This window comes from Leucopleurus acutus (genome assembly GCF_964270905.1).
Source record: "Leucopleurus acutus genome assembly, chromosome: 6".
Taxonomy (NCBI): Eukaryota; Metazoa; Chordata; class Mammalia; order Artiodactyla; family Delphinidae; genus Leucopleurus; species Leucopleurus acutus.
In genome coordinates, this window is record NC_139149.1 from 14,447,584 (window position 1) to 14,474,696 (window position 27,113).

A 27,113-nucleotide genomic window follows, 5' to 3' on the forward strand; every position below is an offset into this window, starting at 1 on the left:
GAAAGAGATCAGCAGTTCACAGCTAAGGTTGTGAATATGCTGCCATTTTTGTTTTATGTGATGTCTGGCGTAAGGCTTGGGTTGAACGTACCTGAAGAATGACGTGGAGCTAGATGGAGGGTGGTGAGGGGCTCAGCAAGATTTCCCAGGGACTCCTGGGAAAGCATTATGGGCAAGCATTATGGCAAGCATTATGGGTGGATGGTGCAGAAATATATCTCATTTTTTTCCAAGTGGGGTGAAACAGGAATTGCTGTTTGAAATAGTTTTTATTACTTATGTCTACTACTTAGGGCAATGGGGGTTGGGAACAGTTAATATATCTGGAGCACTTTATTTCTCGATGGATATTTTGTTCAACTGTTAGAGGCAGATTTGAACATCAAATCTCTAATTGGCTATAGCATTTATGCAAGAGAAGAGGCTGGATGTGACAAACTTCATGCCATGGGACTGAGAGGCAGATCTGTGTGCACTGAACAGTGATAAATCCTTGACCGCTTGTCTGGAGGCTTCTCTCTCCCTCCTTGGAGAAGGAAGGCAATTCAGGCCTCAGTCTCAGCAGGAGCAGGTACAGGCAAGGAACCTGTGATCCTGAGGGTCCCTCTAGCTCCACACTTTCTATGAAAACCAATTTGCCCTCAGCTCACTTAAGAACACACTTTAGCAAAAACCTGGATAAAGTAAGGCTCATTCTGTCACATGTGGTTTAGAGTGAAGGCCCTTTAGGACATTTGCTTAAATGAGTACCGCTTGACATTTGCACACAGGCTATGTTTGTGACAATATACTTTCATGCAGATCATCTAAAAACAATCCATAAAAGTATGCTGTTGCCAGGATTGTCATCCCTATTTTACAGAAGAAGAAATGGAGTCTCCCAGAATTTGGGAAACCTGCATGGGATTATGCACATATCACATCATTAACAAAAACAAGAACAATAACAAGATAAGTCTATGCCTTTTAATTTCTAGTCATGTATGGCATTATTTGCTAAGTTACTATCATTTAGATTTATAGTACAATTTAGGTGGCACATATTGCCTCTGTCTTTTCATTAAATCATGACTAGTTATATATCTATATGTTTATATCCTACTTTGTTTCAAAAAGGTTTTGAAGTGGCTTCAAAAGTACAATATAATACTGCCTTCAAAAATAAAAACAAAATAAGCTGAACATGTAACTTATTTTTTTAGTGCAATAAATGGTTTTCACGGAGCTGATAGTGGTGGTGATGATGATGGCGGAGGTGGTGATGGAGGTGTTGGTGTTTTGGAGGCTCGAGGGAGAGCTGGAGATGCTGAGGTGGTGGTGGTGGTATTGGTGGAGGTAGAGGTGGTGGAGGTGGTCCTGGTGCTGGTGTTGCTGGTGGAGGTGGTCCTGGTGCTGGTGCTGGTGTTGCTGGTGGAGGTGGTCCTGGTGTTGGTGTTGATGGTGGAGGTGGTCCTGGTGTTGGTGATGGTACAGGTATTGATATTAGCGATAGAGATTATAGGGCGTGGCTATTAACAGTAAGCGAGGCAACCACAGCAAAAGGAAAAGAGGGGTAAGGAAAATTATGGTCCAGCTAGAGATAAAGTTAATAGACTGGAGGTGAAAAAGAGAAAGTAGAGTTAGAATTAAAAAGAACTAGAAAAGTTTTTGTTCTACTTTCTGTCATAACTGGGAGTGAGTAGGCTGGGTTCGCAGCAGTTTTGCCCATGGGAATAGCTATAGTAGTGATAATATTAGCTAATATTTATTGAGGGCTTACAACATTCCAGATGCTATTACAAGCAACTTCAATGCAGATCTCATTTAATCCTTGTAACAACTCATGAAATAGATGTCTATTATTATTCACACTTAACAGGTGAAGAAATGGAGGCACAGAGAGGTTTAAGTAACTTGCTCAACATCATAGTGACAGGAAGTGATAGAACAAGATTCTGTCTACAGCTCAGTTTCTTTTCTTTCTTTTCTTTTTTTTTTTTGGCGATACGTGGGCCTGTCACTGTTGTGGCCTTTCCCATTGCGGAGCACAGGCTCCAGACGCGCAGGCTCAGTGGCCATGGCTCATGGGCCTAGCCGCTCTGCGGCATGTGGGATCTTCCCGGACTGGGGCACGAACCCATGTCCCCTGCATCGGCAGGCGGACTCTCAACCACTACACCACCAGGGAAGCCCTACAGCTCAGTTTCTTAACCACAGAGCTTTGGGGAACATGACAGATAGTGAGGTATGTACACATGGCTGACCAGTGTCCCAGGTGGAGGGTAAATGAGAGATTGTCCTTGCTATTACTCTTGGTTTATGAAGACTCAGCTTTAAGTATGCAAGTTAAGAGCTCAGGGAAGGGTCTACAGCCACAAATCAACTCATAAACCTCTAATCTTCAAGAGAAGGAGGAAAGAGCTCCTCATCTGTGGACCATTTCTGGAGGTCCGCTGGAGGCCACCTGCTCATTGCTTGTAAGCAGGGCTGCTGCTCTATGTATGGGTATAGATATCCACTGGAAGAGTGTGGTCTGGAAAAAAGTGTTAGCTGTTTTCCAGTTTTAATAACTGAGCAGCTAACTCTTTTATTTATTTTTCCAGGTTCATAATTTATTGTACAAATTGAGTATCACATGATGAGTTGACATTAGCTTCTTCAGGCATGGGAGCATAACAGATGAGGTACAGTTTAGAAACCATTTATGTTGCTTTCACAGCTGGAGTTCTTTTAGACCTTAACTTAAAGTATAAGACTATCAAAGCAATATGTTCGTATGTGTCCAGTGCACAATTCATTCTCCCTGTGAGAGAGTGTAAGTGTTGAAATATTTTTTGATACCAGTGAATTGGAACTGGGCATCAATTTCTGGACCTGCCATGATTTCAATCTTCCAAAATGCACAGACTTCGCAGCTGGTGTCCTTCAACTTATACACCTTCACCTTAGCCCCACCATAAGAAGCTGCCTGTTTTTTGTTTTTTTTTTTTTTTAATTTTATTTTATTTTATTTTTTTATACAGCAGGTTCTTATTAGTTATCTATTTTGTACATATTAGTGTATATATGTCAATCCCAATCACCCATTTCATTCCACCACCCCACCCCCACTTTCCCCCCTTGGTGTCCATACGTTTGTTCTCTGTGTTTCTATTTCTGCCTTGCCAACTAGTTCTCCTGTACGATTTTTCTAGATTCCATATATGCGTTAATATATGATATATGTTTTTCTATCTCTGACTTACTTCACTCTGTATGACAGTCTCTAGGTCCATCCACGTCTCTACAAATGACCAAATTTCATTTCTTTTTATGGCTGAGTAATATTCCATTGTATATATGTACCACATCTTCTTTATCCATTCATCTGTCGATGGGCAATTAGGTTGCTTCCATGATCTGACTATTGTAAATAGTGCTACAGTGAACATTGGAGTGCATGTGTCTTTTTGAATTATGGTTTTCTCTGGGTATATGCCCAGTAGTGAGATTGCTGGGTCATATGGTAATTCCGTTTTTAGTTTTTTAAGGACCCTCCATACTGTTCTCCATAGTGGCTGTATCAATTTACATTCCCACCAACAGTGCAAGAGGGTTCCCTTTTCTCCACACCCTCTCCAGCATTTGTTGTTTGTAGATTTTCTGATGATGCCCATTGTAACCAGTGTAAGGTGATACTTCATTGTAGTTTTGATTTGCATTTCTCTAATAATTAGTCATGTTGAGCAGCTTTTCATGTGCTTCTTGGCCATCCACGTAATAAGGACCATATACGACAAACCCACAGCAAACATTATTCTCAATGGTGAAAAACAGAAAACATTTCCTCGAAGATCAGGAACAAGACAAGGATGTCCACTCTCGCCACTATTATTCAACATAGTTTTGGGAGTCCTAGCCAGGGCAATCAGAAGAAAAAGAAATAAAAGGAATACAAATTGGAAAAGAAGAAGTAAAAATGTCACTGTTTGCAGATGACATGATACTATACACAGAGAATCCTAAAGATGCCACCAGAAAACTACTAGAGTTAATCAATGAATTTGGTAAAGTTGCAGGATACAAAATTAATGCACAGAAATCAGAAATCTCTTGCATTCCTATACACTAACAATGAAAGATCAGAAAGAAAAGCTAAGGAAACAATCCCATTTACCATTGCAACAAAAAGAATAAAATACTTAGGAATAAACCTACCTAAAGAGGTCAAAGACCCATATGTAGAAGACTAACTGTAAGACAATGATGAAAGAAATCAAAGATGACACAAACAGATGGAGAGATATACCATACTCTTGGTCTGGAAGAATCAATACTGTGAAAATGACTATACTACCCAAAGCAATCTACAGATTCAATGCAACCCCTATCAAATTACCAATGCATTTTTTATAGAACTAGAACAAAAAATCTTAAAATTTGTATGGAGACACAAAAGACCCCGAATAGCCAAAGCAATCTTGAGAAAGAAAAATGGAGCTGGAGGAATCAGACTCCCGGACTTCAGACTATACTACAAAGCTACAATAATCAAGACAATATGGTACTGGCACAAAAACAGAAATACAGATCAATGGAACAGGATAGAAAGCCCAGAGATAAATCCATGCACCTATGGTCAACTAATCTATGACAACGGAAGCAAAGATATACAATGGAGAAAAGACAGTCTCTTCAATAAGTGGTGCTGGGAAAAAGGGACAGCTACATGTAAAAGAATGAAATTAGATCACTCCCTAACACCATACACAAAAAATAAACTTAAAATAGATTAAAGACATAAAATGTAAGACCGGACACTATAAAACTCTTAGAGGAAAACATAGGAAGAACACTCTTTGACGTAAATCACAGCAAGATCTTTTTGACCCATCTCCCAAAGTAATGGAAATAAAAACAAAAATAAACAAATGGGACCTCATGAAACTTAAAAACTTTTGCACAGCAAAGGAAACTATGAACAAGATGATGAACAAGATGAAAAGAAAACCCTCAGAATGGGAGAAAATATTTGCAAATGAAGAAACTGACAAAGGATTAATCTCTAAAATATATAAACAGCTCAGCTCAATATTAAAAAAACAAACAACCCAATGAAGAAGTGGGCAGAAGACCTAAATAGACATTTCTCCCAAGAGGACATATGGATGGCCATGAATGTTTTTTAAAAGAAGTTTTGATATTGTAGTGGATGCCTGTGGTCTGAGTTGTCAGTGGCTACACACATTACTGGCCAGCCACCCTCAGGCCCATTTTGGGGGAGTCTGTGTGCTATTTCGTGGCTCTGCCCTTCTTTTGCTACAAACACTGCCTCTGTCCCATCTGAGCAGGCTTTGTGTTGCCCTGACACACTGACTTTCACACATACTTTTATGATTATCTCCCCTTCCCCCAACTTTTATGATTTTCTCCCCTTCCCCCAGGCTTGCTATAAGAACATGTACACCCAGGTCGATTTTTTTCCCTCATCTTCTGCTTTTTTTTGGTCTGTTGATTTCATTGATAAATTCTTTCACATTTTATTTTTTTTTCTTTTTCTTCTTCTCTTAGAGAAAGGGTGGAGGAAGAGCCACCTGCATTACTGTCCTCCGTGCTTCTCTCGCCCTCAGGAGACATGCCTCTCCCAGCACCAGTAGAGTTGTGGGCCTGTGACACACTGAAGCTGGGTTTAGAGGAGGCTGAATGCCTGTGGCTGGAGTTTAAACAAGATCGTTAACTTAATCTTCTACCTCAGAGAGCACCATACAAAAACGATTTTGTCTCATAAAATGTCCCATAAAATGTCACTCCCACATACCATGGAGAGAGAAGGTAGATGCATTAATAATCAATTAATTTCAGAAAATTAATGTGCCTTGGCTTTTACACTAGAGCCTGAGAAAATAGGAAATATCCTTCTCTGTTAAATTTTGCATTTTTTTTCTATAGTGGAGGTAAAGTCACTGACTCTTACATTAAGAGGAGTGGGCAGATGAGGAGTGCATGGAAAATATGTTTGCACTCAGCAGACGACTGGAGTGATGAACTTTTTTTTTTTGCAGTACACGGGCCTCTCACCACTGTGGCCTCTCCGGTTGCAGAGCAGAGGCTCCGAACGCGCAGGCTCAGCGGCCATGGCTCACGGGCCCAGCCGCTCCGCGGCATGTGGGATCTTCCCGGACCGGGGCATGAACCCGTGTCTCCTGCATCGGCAGGCGGACTCTCAACCACTGCGCCACCAGGGAAGCCTGATGAACTTTTTTTTTGGTCAATGTTTATGGGAATGTCAAATTTGAGGAATTTTTAGCACTAAAAAGTCTTAAGATTGTAAATTGCTAATAAAGTTTTTATGTGGTAACAATGCCACTTGTAGAACTTGTACTGTAACCTCAAATCTAGGTTTTTCTGGGGAAAGAGTGGTAGTGGAACACCTAAAGAACATTCCTAAAGCAAACATGAGCAGCATTTGTCAGAACCAATTATAGATTTTTACTGCTGCTTGGGAGTGTGCCGGTAGGGAGTGAGGAAACCAGTCTGCTGCTTCAAATAATGTCCAAAATGATGCCAAAGTTAACAATAACTAGCATATCTTAACATTTGCCAAAGTTTTATATGTCAATTAAAAATTTCAACACCATTGAATAAAATTGCACAACTTATAGCAGTTACTGTCACAACGAAAATTAGGACACCTGTCAGAATTTAATAATCACATAATTTCTACCCTTACCAGGCTTTGATATCAGCCACGACTTTCTGACTAATGAGGAAACTGACTGGTGATTGTGCCCACTGACTTGTGATCTGATTGAAAGGCTAGAAGATGGTAATGGGTATACGTAGAAGCATATTTACAGAAATACGTCTATTTGCAGAGGGGCCTTGTTCAAGTTCACAGAAATGCTTAATTAAGAATGAGCAAAGCAATAAAGTGAATTTAAAAATGATTTTTATTGAATTCAAAAATTGTGAGCTAAAAGCACTTGAGTTAAATTAAAAAGCAATTTTACTGAGTTAATGGTGAGTATAAAGAATGAAATCAATAAAAACCCCACTTGCCATTAAGTTCAAAAACAGTAAAAAACATTTTATTAACTGTGTTGTTTTAGATTCAACCATATATGTTCCCTCAATTTGCAAAGCTTTTTTTTGCTACTGAATGTGGGCTTTAAAATTTGCTGGTATATGTAAACACACATGTGTATAATCTAAACCATGAGCAGCACTGACCTTGGGTGGGCCATTGAACTCCGCTGCTTGGTTTCATCACATATGAATCAAGGACAGTTATATGTACTTCACGTGTGTTACATTTCTGGAGATACTGTATGGGTTCCCAACGAGTGAGGTGAGCCTGCACTAACAGATGGCTTCTTATGCCCTTTATAATATATAAATATAAATTTATCATACGTAAGTGAAGGTAAATTTCCCATATGGTAAATATTAGGTCAAAACATGCAGTTGCTGTTTTTGTAGGTTGAAGATGATTGAATAACAGCAATTTTATATGGTTCAACCTGATAAGCCCACTGGAATTCATTCATTCATCCATTCATTTATTGATTCCATCAGTCATTCAACAAATCAAGTGACTGCTCCGCCAGGTGCTGAGTGTACAGTAATAAATGAAGAAGATGATAAACTAGAGTGAGAGACAGCAAATAAACCAACTTTCAAATAAGCATATAACTAAAAATTGTGATAGGTGCTGTCACAGTAAAAATTCGGGGTGACAAAAGAATAATGGAGGAAACCAAGGAGGCTGGCTCACAGGCAGTGCCATTTAGGCTGCACCTAAGTGATGAGTTGGGTTGAGCCAAGAGAAGCAGGGGAAGAGCATTGCAGCAGAGAGAGGAGCAGGTGTGAAGGGCTGGAGCGGGATATAGGTGGTCACACACCTACCTGAGTCCAGAAGGTCATGGGGAGAATGCTGAGGTCTGTTTCTTGACTTCATACCTGGATGATCAGCCCTATGGGATTGATGCCCAAGTGAGATGGTCTGGCCATCTTGACTGTCTACCTCTGCCCATATGCTGCAAGGAACTGTCCACGGGGCAAGCACGACTGGCCTCCAGTAAATGATGCCCTGTGACTCTGCCAGACCCCTATGCAGAGTCTGGACTCAGAGCCTCAGGACCCAGCCTGAAAATGAGGGAGTGCTGGGCAGCTAAGGCTGATTGGCCAGTAGAAACTTTGTAGTTAACCAGAAACTTTTCCCTGACAGAGCATTGTTGGAATATATCAATAAGAACAACATATTTTATTTACTGAGGGCTTATTATGTACCAGGCACCAAAGCATTTGCTTCATTTAAACTTTTATTACTCAGTTATAATCTGATGAGATAGGCATTATTACCACCCCATTTTACAGGTGTGGAAACCAAGGCTCAAGGAGGTTGAGTGACTTTCCATGGTCTCCCAGTTGGGAGGTGGTGGGCTAGGCTGTCTGATCACGGAGGCTCTGCCCTTAACCTCTCTGCTATGTTGACCTTCCCATCCCATTCCACGCCACCACAGCTGTTACTGAGCACGCTGCATCATTTGTGCCTTGGTTTCCTTCAGGGGATGTTGCAATCAAGCCACGACCGTGTGAATCAGAGGTGGGGTCTCCCACAATTAATGCAGTATTTTTTGTTGGACTCACTTAAGAAAGAGACAAATTCTCACATGAGAACTTGGACGGTGAAGGCTGCAGTTTCCAGCAAATTGGGAGAGCAAGCTTAGCTTCTGACTCTTGGTAGAGACCCCAAGAATCCAGGGATCTGTGCATATCTTCCTGAGTGATGTGCCTGAGAAGGGTCTGGGGGAGACCAAGAGCTCTGCAGGGAGCCATCCCTTGCAGCATCCATTACAGATCTCCTAGCTCCATGCTTCTCTTGGGCTCCCAGACCAGTCTCTGCAGGGCATTATGTTGGTCCACCTTGGGCAGACCAACAGGTGGGGAGGAGGTCATTGCAACAGTGACAGCAGGCACAGGCAAGCAGGGATTCCAGGGAAAGCTGACTTTCCAACTCAATTCATCTTCTCCACTGAGAACTTCTCCTTTCCAGTGCCAACCCACAGAACTATGTTTTGGGGGCAAACACTTTTCCTTGCCTTATTACAAATGACTGAACGTATTTCATAATCCCGTAAGCAGAGTTCCCAGTCTACATTATCTCTGCTTCCTGGGGGCTGCCAAGCAAGAAAAGATGCCCGTGAAACCACTGGCGCCAGAAGTAAACTGAATGCCCTGCAACTGCTATCATCTCCCGAGTTCCTAGGCAGCTGGGGGGCCTGTTTCAGGCAGCAGAACTAAGGCACATCCTGCCGAGGCACTTTTGGATGGGGGCCCTCCTGTGTTCTCCAGGGCACATATCGATTTCAGGGCCCTGCGTGGAATCAGGGCTGGGAAGGGGAGGCCTGAAACACTGTGAAATGTGATAAAGCTGGTTTGATTCAGGGCATCCATGCTTTGTGACACCTGCCTATCTGTTACACTGAGGCTGTTACACAACTGTCTGGGAATTCATCTGCATCCTCATGTGTGCCATGGTGCCAACCGACCTCAAAGTGGGTGGGCACCTGGAGGGAGGGGTCAGACTGGCTTTTATGCCCCCTCTTTGGCTGTGCAGAACTCCCACATCCGCCAAATGACACACTGGCAGGAATGATCAGCACAAAACTAGATTGTTGATTTCAGTGACGTGCTTAGCTTTACCCTCTCCAAAATCCAGGTCGCTGGGATATTCGTCTGTCTCTGTCATCCTCACAGAAAACTCAAGCAAATTTTGAAGGCCAGGAAAGGAAGTTCTCAAATTTCCCTGGAAACTTCTTTTGGTATTTCAAACATATGGGGAAATAACTCAGATGTCCACTACCAGGTGAATGGATAAAGAAGCCGTAGCACCTACGTGATGGAATACGGCTCAGTAATAAAGCGGAAGGATCCATTGGAATATAGACCAGTGTGGATGAATTTCAAAAGAATTGTCCTAAGCGGAAGAAGCCAGACTGCATGCTGTATAATGCTGTATAATTCCATTTATATGACGTTCTGGAAAAGGCAAAGTTTTGGGGAAAATTACTCCCATGTCAAGTAGTTTTCAATCCCAGGGGTATCTCAGGGACCTCAGTGGGGAATAAGGGTGAGGTAGCATTGGGAAGAATCTAAGCCTCCGCTTCATTTAGAGAAGCTTCACTTTTATATATTTTATACACTGAGGTTTTGTTCCTTTGAAACACTTGTTCTATACTTTAAAAAGAGTTTGAATAAGCTAAACCAGATGAAACAGCATCTAGAGTGACAAAAAGGAGATTTAAGTCTTCTCAACTCCTTGTCTAACCCAACTGGCTTGGGAATTCCTGAGGTGAGAGAATCTGATTAATTTTATGATCTCTTTCCCTTGAGAAGTGTACACACATGCAGGGACTTACAATTTACATGTCCATTCAGGGAGAGTTGTAGGCTCTCTGAAGTCCATCCTCAGAGCCCCAGTTCAAGTATCAAGGATCTCCAGTTCAGTATCTTTGCCTTAGAGAGTGGGGACCCTATATTTTCTTCCTTAAACACAATATCATATCATCCAGTCCAGGTGTATCAGTTATCTATTGCTGTATAACAGGCCATCCCAACAGGATGTCTTAAAACAATAATATTTTATCATTTCTCTCAATTTTCTGTGTTAGTTGGTCTCAATTGGGTAGTTCTTCTGTTCCATGTGGTGTTGGCTAGGGTCACTCATATGGCTGAATTCATCTGGGAGCTTATATGGGTGCTCTGCTGGGTCTGGAATGTCCAAGATGACCTCAACCACATGTCTGGGACCTTGGTGCTGACTGTCAGCTGGAGCACCTTAGTTCTCTTCCATAAGGACTATCTCTTTTTTCATGCGGTCTCTCATCTACTGTTTAGCCCAGATGGCTGGCTTCCAAGAGAAAGACACTAGAGGCTGCCAGTTCTCTCTCTCTCTTTTTTTTTTTTTTTTTTTTTTTTGCGTTACGCAGGCCTCTCACTGTTGTGGCCTCTGCCGTCGTGGATCACAGGCTCCGGATGCGCAGGCTCAGCGGCCATGGCTCACGGGCCCAGCCGCTCCGCAGAATGTGGGATCCTCCTGGACCGGGGCATGAACCCACGTCCCCTGCATCGGCAGGCAGACTCTCAACCACTGCACCACCAGGGAAGCCCTGCTTCCTGCTTTTTAAGAATCTATTTTCCAATGTGTTTCTTCTCTTGTGTCGCAATGAAGGCCATCAAAAGGTAGGTGCACCCCTGTTCCTCAAAGTTTATCTTTTTGCCCTCCAGCCTCATTATTCTGCCAGTTTCCCAATGACACACCCTTATCACCTGTAAACTTGACTGTCTATTTTAGACTTCATTATATTTTTCATTTTTCTCTTCCCAGAAACACATGTCTCCTTTCTCTAGACAAACCGGAAGCTCCCTAAGGCAAGGAGCCACACTCCTATTTCAGGAAGCTAGCATAGTTCTAAATGGGAATGACCCTGTGACCTTGTTACAAGGGCAGCAGTTGTGCACAGGCACTGACCTTCAGGATGTCCCTTCTCCCCCACAAATGATAAGGTGAATAGTCTTTGGCTTCTGTGGATACCTGAGGTGGATGAGCTATCTGGCTGCCTGCCCAGCTGACCTGTGCTTTTATTGTCTGTATCTATCTGAGGTGTTTCTTGTGATTTCATTAGAAAGCATCTCCCATTGATTGGGGCAGGGTACAATGAAAACAGAGTCCCACTGCAAACACTCCTGGGAAGCACTGATTCCACCCTCAGCCTTCACTGTAGAGTCAACAGCATTATCTCAGTGTTTTACTTTAGCTGGAAAGCCACTTTCTTGCTTCCTGACATTTCTGCTCCTTGCCTAGAATACTTCCTCCTCTATCATTCCTTTATCCCAACTTGGCCCATTCTTCAAAGCCCAAGTAGTCTTACCATCCACTCAAACCATAGGTTCTCAAATCCATGGTGTCACAGAGCTTGAGAGCTAGAAAACTTTTTTGAGCCTCTAGCCCAGCAGTTTCAAACCTTCCAAGTATTGGGGTCCAAGGAGGGACCTCAGCTGCATATGCATGGGTGATGTGTGGGTCCTATAAGCCAAGCTTGGTTCTTGCCGCTTCCATTTCAACTTGAAGACTCTCTTATACCTGTTTTAATTTTGAGCTTCCATGTAAAATATTACATGATAATAAAAAAAAGATTTCATGCTTAAAAAAATAATTGAAAACCATAGATCTAATCTAATTTCTTTGTTTTATGAATAAGAATATCTACTCTAGAGACCTGGAGTGAGCTGCCCACCTTTAGGTAAGCAGCTAATGGTAGGAGACTCAGGTCTCCCCATTTTGGCTGACTACTGCCTACTATTCCTAGATCATTTTGTACAAGAATGAGATCTATCCAGGCCTAAGAATGAAGCTAAAAGTCTTGATACTGCTTTGCCTTGCCTTAAGAAATCTTTTATTTGACTGGGATTCTGCCTCTGCCTTGCTGGAATTTTCTGTGCTACAGAAGAACGATTATTGCAGGATTATCTTGTGCTGCAGCACTGTCTCTAGAGCCTCCTGGGAGCTTGTTTTGCTAGCTCAGCTGTTTCTCAGCCTGCCCTGCCTGAATGATGTCAGCTGTGATGTTGTGTCACTCAAGAATCCCCCCTCCCACTGCTCACTGCCTTGGAGTCTCTTTTGGTCCAACTAGCGATGTCTTCATCTTTCCCCCCTTTTTCCTGTTCCCTCCACTTTTGATATCCTTGAGGCTGATGGTGTTTGTCAGGTCTGTCTCTAACTCTGGGGAAAGAGCTGGTGGAGCCATCTGCGGGGTTTGGAGAGCATCCCTGCTTGTAATTATTTTTCCTACAGTCATCCTTGATGAGGCAAAGGCCCACTGTTGCATGAATCCCAGTTGTTACCAAGGCTTTCCCGTCATAGTGTGTCCTGTGGGGCAACAGTAGCACGATGGGTCTTAGAGAAACAATAGCTGTTGATTTCCTCACCGACAATTGGATAAAGAAATTGGTTCCCAGGATGTTGCTTGGTTTGGCCCCTAACATTATTTAGCTGCAGAGTTCCCCACGGTGGGAGTAGGATTTTCGTCACTTCTCTTCAACCCAAATGTGAATGAGCTGTCAGAAACTGGGAGAGAAAGGAGAATGGGCACTTTCTTCACAAGAACACGAAGTCCTTGCCCCAGAATGATGGGCAGAGATGAAATCATCAGAAACCCTCTAAAGCCTTGGTAATTTGTGTGATTATTGTGAAGGACAGTGAGACTTATTGAAAGGGCTAAATTACATTAAATCCAGCTCAACATTTGGAAGAGAGCTTGATGTTAACAGAGCATAGACAGGGTGTTGAAAATCCAGGTTTTAATCCAAGCTTGGCCATTAATTGCTGGATGACTTTGGGTGGAATCCTTTCTCTCTTTGTATTTAAATTTTCTCACTCACAGAATGTGGAGTTTTGAATAAGTGATCTATAAAACCCTTCCACATCTCCTATTCTATCATTTGGAATATGTGTCAAGTATCAGCCCTGGGCAGGCAGTGTTCTGGGCCTTGCAGGGGAAGTCATGGAACATCCCTGAGCCAGTCTATACTATCAGTCTTTTGGTAAAGACCTGCCACTGCGTTCAGTTCAAGCAGAGACAGTTATGCATCGGGCTAATGAATCACTGCCCAAATGAACTGGCTTTTTTGAATAGAATGTTAGTAATTAGAACATTCATTGTTTAAATGTAAATGCTTGCTTATAAAGAGCTAAAAACGATGCTTATCCTAAGTAAGTTGAGCAACTGCAGTTGTTCTTTTAAGTTGTTCAGCTCCTGCTTTTTTCCATGGACTGTTATTGTACCTATTGATGATTTATGTCTCCTGCAAAAAGAATGTGAGGTAGCTTAAAGCAGAAAACACATAAAAACCACGACAATTAAAATTTTTTAAAGAAAAAAAAAAGACAACAGAAAAACTATAAGCGGGGAGATAGGCTTTCCAAATACCCAGGGTGAGTTGTTTCTGCACTTGATCCCCGGGTTAACTGCACTTCCTGGCTCTCAAAGCACAGAGGTAGCCAGGAGGAAGATGATGCCCAAGCTTCCATGAGCGAGGCCAGACTTACTAGATGCATTGTTCCCTGAGAAGCCAGATTCCTTCCCTGAAGGACAAGCGGGAAGATAGATCTGCAGAAAAATTCTTAGGATACAATGTTCTTAGTGTACATTTCTCAGTGGTCTCCAAATTATTTGATTGTGTACCTCTATCAGAAAACTATTTGGGACATGTACCCTCCAACTAGGTGCATATTTATTTGTACATAAATTTTATATGTGAACTACTGTGTTAAGATGCTGTGTACATCATGAAACATACACAAAGAAATAAAAATGAGATAAAAATAAATAAGTTCTAACGTTCTTTTCTCACGTTCAGATGGTGTGGCTTTATTTGGATGAAATGTTTGTAAGGAGAACAATAGTTATTTAAATGTTAATAAATGAATGAATGCTTATAAAATGCTTAAACAGAATGTCTTCTAAATATGTAAAGCAGTTCACTTGCGATAGCATTGACCCTTAAGTTGTGCAGCAAATGAGTTTTTTAAAAATAAACTTTTTTTCGGGGGGAGGGGACAACTTTAGATTTATAGCAAAGTCGCAAACATGGTACAAAGAGTTCCCTTGTAGCCTTCACCCAGCTTCCCCCAATGTCAACATCTAGCAAACATTTTTCTATAGGTTGTTATCAACTGAGCACCCCCTGGGATGTCTGACCCAAGCCCTTTTTGGGGACCATTATCTTGTTTTGGGCAGAGCCTGAAAGGCGAGGCCCCAGCTCTCTTGTTCACAGCTAGACCGTCAGAACCTAAAAAAAGGTCCAACACAGAAAAGGCACTTAATGAATACTCACTAAATGACTAAGTTATGGACTGAGAAAACAAAATTTTCTATATGTGTCTTAGAAAGTAGAGAGGGGCCATAAATATTTTTTCCTGTTACATGTTCAAATGAAAAAACGGCTTTATTTGTCACAGAAAAGGAGATTCATGAGAGTTTTGTCATTTATGTACGGGATTGCATGTTAGCTGATACCATAGTTCCAACTTACTCCAGTGATGGTTTGGAGTTCTGTATAAATGGGTGTCCTGAGTAGGTGTCTGCTTGGCCCACCTCTCATCCTGGCCTAGGTATCCAAGTGATAGCATGTGTTTTTTCTGTTAGAGCTTAGCTTACACAGGGATGACTTTCCTAGTCCGTGCATGGGTCTCTTCCTCTTCTGAACTTACCACAGAACTTTCCACCTGTACTGACTCTCCCATAATTGCATTGTCTTCTAGCTCCCCTCCAGGATCTTTATGGTTTAGTGGGTGAGGCTGTGCTAAATTAATTAGTTTCATATATGCGATCCTTGCGTCACCAACTATGTAATGAATGAGCTCCTTGCGTATAGGCCAGTGTCTTCTCATCTTCAATGTCTAGCAGGTTTTACAGTATAGCAGTATCGAATTAAGATGCTGGAGTTCTCAGCTATCATGCAGCTGTCATCCAGAAAGGTCACCACTGTGAGTTATCATTACCTGGTCATTCCACAACTTTCAACAGATATGCATTAAGCACCTACTGTCTTCAAGGCACTGTTTACTGCCCTTCAGTGTGTATACATGTGGAGTGTGTGTGTGCGTGTGCATGTGTGTTAGATGGGGTGGTCAGGGAGGACCTTTCTGATAAGTCAACATGTGAGCAGAGACATGAATGAAGCCAGAGAATGAGCCTTGAGGATGTAGAGCAGTCAAGGCAGAAGGAACAGCCAGTGCAAATGCCCTGGGGTAACAAAGCTAATGCTGAGCCATTAACACCTTCCTTTAATTTCCACATTTAGCAGGTTTGATTTCCACGTTCAGTCCACTCCCCTGGGACCTGAGAGAACCCTTCATCTCTGCACTTCAGTGCCCTCACTAGCCCACTAGGTGAGTCAATTGGACCAGATTTCCAAGCTAACATATTTGTAACTTTATGGGAAAACTATTATGTGATGGAGTAAACATATTTTCTCTCCTCTAGCTGAGATGAGCCCTCTCCTCTCACATACTTCATTCCATTTTCAGATGTTGGTCTTACCCATTGAGTCTTCATACAGTTATTCCAGGGAGGCTTGTGAGGCCTACCTCCATGGGAAGGAGTAGTGACCAAAGGGGAGGTCATTCACTAGGGCAGGAGGCAATCCTTAGAAATAAAATAGGGCCTGAGTAGGGAAGAGGATGGCTCAGCCTGCCGAGTTCTGGATATTGTGTGGTCTGGAGGGAGGTCCTTTAAAGTGAGTTTGTTATCTTACATGATAAAAAGGACTCTGCAGATGTGATTAAATTAATGATCTGAAGACTGAGCGATTATCCTGGATTATCCCAGTGAGCCCAATATAATCAAAAGGGTTCTTTTAAGAGAAAGAAGGAGGCAGGAGAGTCAGAGCCTGAGAAAGAGATATGACAGTGGAAACAGAGACTACTATGCTGTCTCTGAAATGACAGAGATTTGAAGATGCTGTGCTTTCTATGAAAATGTAGAAAGGGGCTACAAACCAAGGAATGCATGTGGCCTCTAGAAGTTAGAAAAGACAAGGAAACAGATTCTCCTTTATAGCTTCCAAAAGGAACACAGCCCTGCTAACACCTTGATTTTAAGACTTCTAAACTCAGAACTGAAAGATAATAAATTTTTGTTGTTTTAAGCCACCATGTTTGTGGTAATTTATTATAGCAGCCATAGGAAATAGCATCAGCTGTGGAAAATGCATGACTGTTTTCCTTTTCCTGTGATCTAAGGCAGGACATCTGTGCGAAGACATCATCCCAAGGATGCCTGCCAGCCATGGCCAGTCCCATCAGGATCATGTCTTAGGAAATGTGGGCCAGCTCAGAGTTTGTGTAGGGCAGGTTACTGCTCTGGGAAACAAGCTCCCAAAATGTCCTGGGGGCATGGGGGAGAAGGTCCTCTTGTTTGCCTACTAACTGCTAAATTATCATCTCATGACCTAAGTGTAAATAAATCAAAACTACATGTTCCATTTTAATCCAAATGAACGGACTGTTCCAAATTAACAGAAATCATGCCTGAGGATAGAGTGATCCAGAATGGGGGCTTTGGGCTATGTGGTGTTAGCTCAACTTCTGGAGGGGCTGGAGACTAAAGTCAGCACTTGGTTGGTCACAGTCAGCCACATCTATGTGACCAAACCCCAATAAAAACACTGGACACCACAGCCCAGGTGAGCTTCCCTGGTTGGCAATACTCAGTATATATTGTCACACATCATAGTCAGAAGCTATGACCGTCCATGGCTCCACTGGGAGATGATAACTGGAAATTCTGCATGTGGGGCTCTCCTGGGCTCTGCCCTATGTGCTCTTCCCTTTGCTGATTTTCATCTGTATCCTTCTGTTGTAATAAACCATAATTGTGAGTATAACATCTTTCAGTGAGTTCTGTGAGTCCTTCTAGTGAATTACTGAAAACAAGGGTAGGCTTGGAGACCCCAGAACTTGCACTTGGGTCAAAAGTGAAGGTGATCTTGGGGGCACTCTAACTTGCAGGTGTCTTCTGCTCTTTGAAACCTTCTTGTTCTGAATGCCATTGCTCGTGCTGTGCTCTCAGACAGGGCTAAGTTGATGGCTGATCAATTACCTCCTGTCCTAGGCCAGCTACTAACATTTCACAAAGGCTGTGGTGACTTCAACCCAAAGGAGACCTTGAGGGTAGACCTATTTGGCTACATTTGGCCATAAACAAAGCAGCACACTGAGGCTTTATATGAAGACAGGCAGACAGGTGCAAATCTCTCCCAAAGTAGGCTAAGCACAAGCACCCTGCCTATAGGACAAAACATTGTCCAAGTTCTTCCTTGTTTTGTTTGGTTAACTTTTAAAACACATTTGCACATTGAATAAAGCGAATTGGCCAGCTCAGATACTTGTAGACGATGTTAAACACGTCCTGACAGTAAAAATGTTATCAACTCTCATCCTAGAGGACTCACTGGGTGCCGGCCATGCACAGTGTCCTCACTTCATCCGTGCAACAATCCTGCTAGTGTGTGTTGCTCAGCCTTCTTTCATAGAAGGGAGATAGAGACAGAGGGAGCTTTAGAAACTTACTCAAAGGCTGACTCCAGAGCTGACGCCTATAACCACTCTGCTTTCACCTTCCTTACATCGTGCTACCTTCTCTATCGTGTTTCAGTTGGAGAGATTACCGTTAACAAGAGCAGAGAGAGGCACCCAGCTGTCAATAAAGTATTCAGTCTAACTGTGTTAAAATATAGGAAACAATACCTATGGATTGATTGATTGACAAGAGGAAGCACAGTCCCTGCCCTCAAGAGGAGGAAGGTCAAGGTAACGTGGGGGCAGTGGGAAAGGAACTGGTCTTTTGAGAACTTGGTGCAAGGTTCTTGACATAGAGGATTTTGTTTAATCCTTGTAATCCTAGGAAGGATTATTAACTCTATTTTACAGATGAAGTACCGTTAACTTTAGGTTACAAACCTCTGCTCTAACTAAAGGCGAGCTACAGGCTGAATTGTGTCCCCCCCCACCCAAATTCCTATGCTGAGACCTAACCCTCAGTATCTCAGAACGTGACCGAATTTGGATATTCGGTATTAAAGAGGTAATTAAATTTAAATGAGGTTATTACAATGGGCCTTAATCCAATACAACTTGTGTCCTTATAAGAAGAAGACATTCGGACACAGACAGATAAAGAAGGAAGACCATGTGAAGACACAGGGAGAAGACAGACATCCACAAATCAAGGAGAGAGAAGAAACCAACCCCGCTGATAACTTGATCTTGGACTTCCAGACTCCAGAACTGTAAGAAAATAAATTTCTGTTGTTTAAGCCCCCCAGTCTTTGGTACTTTGTTCTGGCAGCCTTAGCAGACAAATACATGGTACAGTGGAGACTCATCACCAGGTAGGACTAATTCCAAAGCCATAGCCGGCCCTTTCTCTGTACCATGGAAAAGATCAGCCAGTGATGTGGGAGACAGCCCGGCAGTAGCCAAATGAGCTACGCGCACGGTGACTAAATGTCATGCGATGGATTGGTGGGCAGGGTTGAGGCTCAGGAAAGGCCTCCTGAATGAGGTGAGCATTCAGCTGGGTAGGGAAATTTGGGAAAGATGCAGATGGGCAGAGGGGGAGGAGGAGGGCATTCCAGGCCACAGGGCTGCTGATTTGGCTGGATCCCAGAGCCTCCATCCCTGCTGTCTGGATGGACGTTTGGCCAGCCAAGCACACATGTGGACACAGTGCCGAGGAATGTTGGCCCCGACTGAGCATGAGGAGATGGTCTGTAAATCAGGAGTCTCTTTTATGGACAACTTCTTCCCCTGAAGCCCCAGAAGGTGACCAAGAATAAAGAAGCCGTCAGCTTCTCGTATTTATTAATAGGCAGAGAGTGTGAGAAGGAGGAACCAGGAAGCACTAGCAGAAAAAGGATAGTTAACCCTAGAACAGTTAATCCAGTTTTCTGGGCCTTAGAAAAACAAGACTGACAAGAAACCAGTCATGGGGTTGAATACAGAGCATGGGAATGAGCGAGGGGAGGGGTCCCAAATCTGACACACAATGTATCAAATATAATAAGTCCTGTGAGGCCAATCAAATCCCCTGTCACCCCAACCCCACACTATGCCAAATAGTAAAAGCAGATGTTTTGCAAACTGGTAACAACTCAGGAGTCTTTTCTTGTGATTGGCAAGAGAAGGGGGCAGACTGCTGAGAGGGGTGGAGAGAGAAGGCTTTTGGGAAGGGTCCAAATATTAGTGCACCAGAAACCTTACACTGGGCTCCTCCAACAATAGGAAAAGAGGGATTCAATTTAGCTTGGGCAAGGAGAGAAGATCTATTGGAACAGGGAAGAAATTCAAACGCGATAGGAGAACAAAGCAACGTTTCAAATTGCTGTGATTTATCCAGCCCCATCGCCCGACCCATTTCTTTCAAATACCAAGCTGACAGGGCCAATTGCAATACCTCATGGGAGAGCGGGGGTGGAAGGTCCCCTGCTTTGCCTCTGGAAATTCAGTCCATGCACACTTCATCCCGAGTCTTTGGCTTTCCTTTCCATGGCAGGGGGGACACCCCCATCCCTGCAGCTTCCAGCATATTCTTGGTGGGAGTAATCACCAGGGGTGGCACTCTCCAAAGTGGCCATGACACCGTCTTTGCCTAAAGGCAGTGCCAACAAAGCAGCCCCCATCCATCCCACCTGGTGGCGTTGCAGGGAGATGCAGGCGCATGCACAACTGCCCAAGGCCCAGCCAGTAGGAGAAAGTCCAGGGCTCTGGAAGGGTCTAATAGGAGTCAAGCGGTTTAGGTCTAGACTTTAGGCAATTCACGGATCCTCTTTGCTTTGTTGTCCTGACTTCTTCTATGGCTCTCTATGCTCTCATTTTTGGTATGACATGCAAATAATTGTCTGTATTTAATATATACAACTTGATGAGTTTGGAGCTAAGTATACATTCTTGAAACCATTATCACAATCTATGACATAAACATATCCTTCACCTCTAAAAGTTTCCTCCCACCTTCTTTATTATTATTACTATTATCATTATTATTTCACAATAAGAACACTTGACATAAGATCTACCCTCTTTGCAAATTTTTAAGCGTAAAATACAGTATAATTATTATTAACTATAGGCCCTATGCAGATCATTGCTAGGACTTATTCATCTTGCATAACTGAAACTTTTTACCCTCTGACTAATACCTCCCTGTTTCCTCCTCTCCCCAGCCCCTAGCAATCATTATTCTACTCTCTGCTTTTTATGAGTTTACTATTTTAAATTCCTCATATAAGTGGTATCATGTAGTATTTGTCATTCCGTATATGGCTTATTTCACTTACCATAATGTCTTCCAAGTTTATCCATGTTCTTGCAAATGGTAAGATTTCCTTTCTTAAAGCTGAATAATATTCCATTGTATGTACATACCACCCTTTCTTTATTCATTCAGCTGTTGGTGGATATCTAGCTTGCTTCCATGTCTTGGCTATTGTAAATGGTGCTGCAATGAACATAAGAGTGCATATATATCTTTGACATGCTGATTTCAATTGCTCTGAATATATACCCAGAAGTGGGATTGCTGGATCATATGGTAGTTCTATTTTTAATTTTTTTGAGGAAATTTCACACTTTTTTTTTATAGTGGTTGCACCAATTTACATTCCCACCAACAATATACCAGGTTTCTCTTTTCTCCATATCTTTGCCAACACTTTTTTTTAAACATCTTTATTGGAGTATAATTGTTTTAAAATGGTGTGTTAGTTTCAGCTTTATAACAAAGTGAATCAGCTATATATATAAATATATCCCCATTATTTCCTCCCTCTTGCATCTCCTTCCCACCCTCTCTATCACCCCCCACCCAGGGTGGACACAAAGCACTGAGCTGATCTCCCTGTGCTATGCGGCTACTTCCCACTAGTTATCTATTTTATATTTGGTAGTGTATATATGTCCATGCCACTCTCTCACTTCACCCCAGCTTACACTTCTCCCTCCCCTTGTCCTCAAGTCCATTCTCTACAGCTGCATCTTTATTCCTGTCCTGTCCCCAGGTTCTTCAGAACCATTTTTTTTTTTTAGATTCCATATATATGTCGTTAGCATATGGTATTTGTTTTTCTCTTTCTGTCTTATTTCACTTTGTATGACAGACTCTAGATCCATTATGTCACTACAAATAAATCAATTTTATTTCTTTTTATGGCTGAGTAATATTCCATTGTATATATGTACCACATCTTCTTTATCCATTCATCTGTCGATGGACACTGAGGTTGTTTCCATGTCCTGGCTATTGTAAATAGAGCTGCAATGAACATTGTGGTACATGTCTCTTTTTGAATTATGGTTTTCTTAGGGTATATGTCCAGTAGTGGGATTGCTGGGTCATATGGTAGTTCTATTTTTAGTTTTGTAAGGAACCCCCATACTGTTCTCCATAGTGGCTGTATCAATTTACATTCCCACAAACAGTGCAAGAGGGTTCCCTTTCCTCCACATCCTTACCAGCATTTATTGTTTATAGATTTACTGATGATGGCTATTCTTACTGGTGTGAGGTGATACCTCATTGTAGTTTTGATTTGCATTTCTCTAATGATTAGTGATGTTGAACATTCTTTCATGTGTTTCTTGTCAATATGTATATCTTCTTTGGAGAAATGTCTATTTAGATCTTCTGCCCATTTGTGGATTGGGTTGTTTGTTTTTTTGATATGCAGCTGCATGAGCTGCTTGTAAATTTTGGAGATTAATCCTTTGTCAGTTGCTTAATTTGCAAAATTTTCTCCCGTTCTGACAGTTGTCTTTTCGTCTCATTTATGTTTTCCTTTGTTGTGCAAAAGCTTTTATGTTTCATTAGGTCTCATTTGTTTATTTTTATTTCCATTTCTCTAGGAGGTGGGTCAAAAAGGATCTTGCTGTGATTTATGTCATAGAGTGTTCTGTCTATGTTTTCCTCTAAGAGTTTGATAGTGTCTCATCTTACTTAAGTCTTTAATCCATTTTGAGTTTATTTTTGTGTATGGTGTTGGAGTGTGTTCTAATTTCATTCTTTTACATGTAGCTGTCCAGTTTTCCCAGAACCAATTATTGAAGAGGCTGTCTTTCCTCCATTGTATATTCTTGCCTCCTTTACCAAAAATAAGGTGACCATGGGTGCGTGGGTTTATCTCTGGGCTTTCTATCCTGTTCCATTGATCTATATTTCTGTTTTTCTGCCAGTACCACACTGTCTTGATGACTGTAGCTTTATAGTATAGTCTGAGTCTGGAAGTCTGATTCCTCCCACTCCATTTTTCTTTCTCAAGACTGCTTTGGCTATTTAGGGTCTTTTGTGTTTCCATATAAATTGTGAATTTTTTTGTTCTAGCTCTGTGAAAAATGCCATTGGTAGTTTGATAGAGATTGCATTGAATCAGTAGATTGCTTTGGGTAGTATAGTCATTTTCACAATGTTGATTCTTCTAGTCCAAGAACATGGTACATCTCTCCATCTGTATCATCTTTAATTTCTTTCATCAGTGTCTTATAGGTTTTTTGTCTCCTTAGGTAGGTTTATTGCTACGTATTTTATTCCTTTTGTTACAATGGTAAATGGGAGTGTTTTCTTAATTTCTCTTTCAGATTTTTCAACATTAGTGTCTAGGAATGCAAGAGATATCTTTGCATTAATTTTGTATCCTGCTACTTTACCAAATTCATTGATTAGCTCTAGTAGTTTTCTGGTAGCATGTTTAGGATTCTCTATGTATAGTATCATGTCATCTGCAAACAGTGACGGTTTTACTTCTTCTTTTCAGATTTGGATTCCTTTTATTTCTTTTTCTTCTCTGATTGCTGTGGCTAAAACTTCCAAGACTATGTTGAATAATAGTGGTGGGAGTGGACAACCTTGTCTTGCTCCTGATCTTAGAGGAAATGGTTTCAGTTTTTCACCATTGAGAATGATGTTGGCTCTGGGTTTGTCATATATTGCCTTTATTATATTGATGTAAGTTCCCTCTTTGCCTGCTTTCTGGAGGGCTTTTATCATAAATGGGTGTTGAATTTTGTCAAAAGCTTTCTCTGCATCTATTGGGATGATCATATGGTTTTTCTCCTTCAGTTTGTTAAAATAGTTTATCACATTGATTGATGTGCGTATATTGAAGAATCCTTGCATTCCTGGGATAAACCCCACTTCATCATGGTGTATGATCCTTTTAATGTGCTGTTGGATTCTGTTTGCTAGTATTTTGTTGAGGATTTTTGTATCTATGTTCATCAGTGATATTGGCCTGCAGTTTTCTTTCTTTGTGACATCTTTGTCTGGTTTTGGTATCAGGGTTACAATGGCCTCATAGAATTAGTTGAGAGTGTTCCTCCGTCTGCTATATTTTGGAAGAGTTTGAGAATGCTAGGTGTTAGCTCTGCTCTAAATGTTTGACAGAATTCACCTGTGAAGACATCTGGTACTGGGCTTTTTTTCTTGGAAGATTTTAAATCACAGTCTTAATTTCGGTGCTTGTGATTGGTCTGTTTATATTTTCTATTTCTTCCTGGTTCAGTCTCAGAAGGTTGTGCTTTTCTAAGAATTTGTCCATTTCTTCCAGGTTGTCCATTTTATTGGCATATAGTTGCTTGTAGTAATCTCTCATGATCCTTTGTATTTCTGCAGTGTCAGTTGTTACTTCTCCTTTTTCATTTCCAATTCTATTGATTTGAACCTTCTCCCTTTTTTTCTTGATAAGTCTGGCCAATGTTTTATCAAGTTTGTTTATCTTCTCAAAGAACCACCTTTTAGTTTTATTGATCTTTGCTATTGTTTCCTTCATTTCTTTTTCACTTATTTCTGATCTGATCTTTATGATTTCTTTTCTTCTGCTAACTTTGCGGGTTTTTTGTCCTTCTTTCTGTAATTGCTTTAGGTGTAATGTTAGGTTGTTTATTTGAGATGTTTCTTGTTTCTTGAGGTAAGATTGTATTGCTATAATCTTCCCTCTTAGAATTGCTTTTGCTGCATCCCATAGGTTTTGGTTCATCTTGTTTTCATAGTCATTTGTTTCTAGGTATTTTTTGATTTCCTGTTTGATATCTTCAGTGATCTCTTGGTTATTTAGTAGTGTATTGTTTAGCCTCCATGTGTTTGGTTTTTTCACAGATTTTTTCCTGTAATTGATATCTAGTCTCATAGCGTTGTGGCCAGAAAAGATACTTGATACAATTTCAATTTTCTTAAATTTACCAAGGCTTGATTTGTGACCCAAGATATAATCTATCATGGTGAATGTTCCATGAGCACTAGAGAAGAAAGTGTATTCTGTTGTTTTTGGATGAAATGTCCTATAAATGTCAATTAAGTCCATCTTGTTAATGTATCATTTAAAGCTTGTGTTTCCTTATTTATTTTCTGTTTGGGTGATCTGTCCATTGGGGAAAATGGGGTGTTAAATTCCCCTACTATGAATGTGTTACTGTCGATTTCCCCATTTATGGCTGTTAGCATTTGCCTTATGTATTGATGTGCTCCTATGCTGGGTGCATAAATATTTACAATTGTTATATCTTCTTCTTGGATTGATCCCTTAATCATTATGTAGTGTCCTTCTTTGTCTCTTGTAATAGTCTTTGTTTTAAAGTCTATTTTGTCTGATATGAGAATTGCTACTCCAGCTTTCTTTTGATCTCCATTTTCATGGGATATCCTTTTCCACCCCCTCACTTTCAGTCTGTATGTGTCCCTAAGTCTGAAGTGGGTCTCTTGTAGACAGCATATATATGGGTCTTGTTTTTATATCCATTCAGCTGGTCTATGTCTTTTGGTTGGAGCAATTAATCCATTTACATTTAAGGTAGTTATCGATTATGTGTGTTCTTATTACCATTTTCTTAATTGTTTTGGGTTTGTTATTATATGTCTTTTCTTTCTTTTTTTATTGTTTAAATTATACATATGTATTTCATTTACACTTTTTCTTTGATATATTGCATGATAAACATTTTTTTTTCCATCTTAACCATTTTTTAAGTTTACAGTTTAGTGGTATCAAATACATTCACATCGCTGTGCAAAAATCACCTCTGTCCATCCTCATAACTGTTTTCATCTTTTGAAACTGAAGCTCTATTCTCAGTAAAGAATAACTTCCCATTATTCATTGCCCCCAGCCCCGGTAACCACCAGTCTACTTTCTGTTGTTATGATTTTGACTATTCTAAGTACCTCATATAAGTGCGATCATGTAGTATGTTTCTTTTTCTGACTGGCTTATTTCATTTAGCATATAGTCCCCAAGGTTCATCCATGTTGTAAACATACTGCAGAATCTCCTTCCTTTTTAAGACTGAACAATATTCCATTGCATGTATATCCACATTTTGCTTATCTGTTCATCCACTGATGGACACTTGAGTTGCTTCCATGGTTTAGTTATTACAAATAATGCTGCTATGAACATGGGTGTACATATATCTTTTTGAGATCCTACTTTCAATTCTTTGGGGTATATGCACACAAGTGGAATTGCTAGATCATATCATAATTGTATCTTTAATTACTTGAGGAAACACCATACTGTTTTCCATAGTGACTGTACTAATTTCCATCAGTATTACACCAGGGTCCCAATTTCTCCATGTCCTTGCAAACACACATAGTCTATTTTTTTGATAGTAGCCATCCTAATGTGTGTAAGGTGGTATCTCATTGTAGTTTTGATTTGCATTTCCCTAATGATTGGTGATGTTGAGAATCTTTTCATGTGCTTATTGGCCATTTGTATCGCTTCTTTGGAGAAATATCTATTCAAGTCTTTTCTTCATTTTGAATCAGATTGTTTGGCTTTCTGCTGTTAAGGTTTTTTTTTTTATTTAATTTTATTTATTTTTTTATACAGCAGGTTCTTATTAGTCATCCATTTTATACACATCAGTGTATACATGTCAATCCCTGTAGGTCTTTTCTTCCTCTTGTGTTTCCTGCCTAGAGAAGTTACTTTAAGCATTTGTTGTAAAGCTGGTTTGGTGGTGCTGAATTCTCTTAGTTTTGCTTTTCTGTAAAGGTTTTAATTTCTCCATCGAATCTGAATTTGATCCTTGCTGTGTAGAGTAAACTTGGTTGTAGGTTTTTCCCTTTCATCACTTTAAATATGTCCTGTCACTTCCTTCTGGCTTGCAGAGTTTCTGCTGAGAGATCAGCTGTTAACCTTATGGGTATTCCCTTTTATGTTATTTGTTGTTCTTCCCTTGCTGCTTTTAATATTTTTTCTTTGTATTTAATAGTTTGACTAATATATGTCTTGGCCTGTTTCTCCTTGGATTTATCCTGTATGGGGCTCTCTGCCTTTCTTGGACTTGATTGACTATTTCCTTTCCCATATTAGGGAAGTTTTCAACTAATCTCCTCAAATATTTTCTCAGCCCCTTTCTTTTTCCTCTTCTTCTGGGACCACTATAATTCGAATGTTGGTGCATTTAATGTTGTCCCAGAGGTCTCTGAGACTGTCCTCACTTCTTTTCATTCTTTTCTCTTTATTCTGCTCTGTGGTAATTATTTCCACTATTTTATTTTCCAGGTCACTTATCCGTTTTTCTGCCTCAGTTA

General features: G+C 40.9%; 1 pseudogene across 1 annotated transcript; it reads right to left on the reverse strand.

Annotated features, from left to right (window-relative positions):
- Positions 1-2,586: 2,586 nt before the first annotated feature.
- On the reverse strand, positions 2,587-3,225 carry LOC309963020 (ATP synthase membrane subunit K, mitochondrial-like; annotated as a pseudogene). The gene has a single exon. The product of its transcript is annotated as an ATP synthase membrane subunit K, mitochondrial-like (transcript).
- Between the last annotated feature and the right edge of the window lie 23,888 nt (positions 3,226-27,113).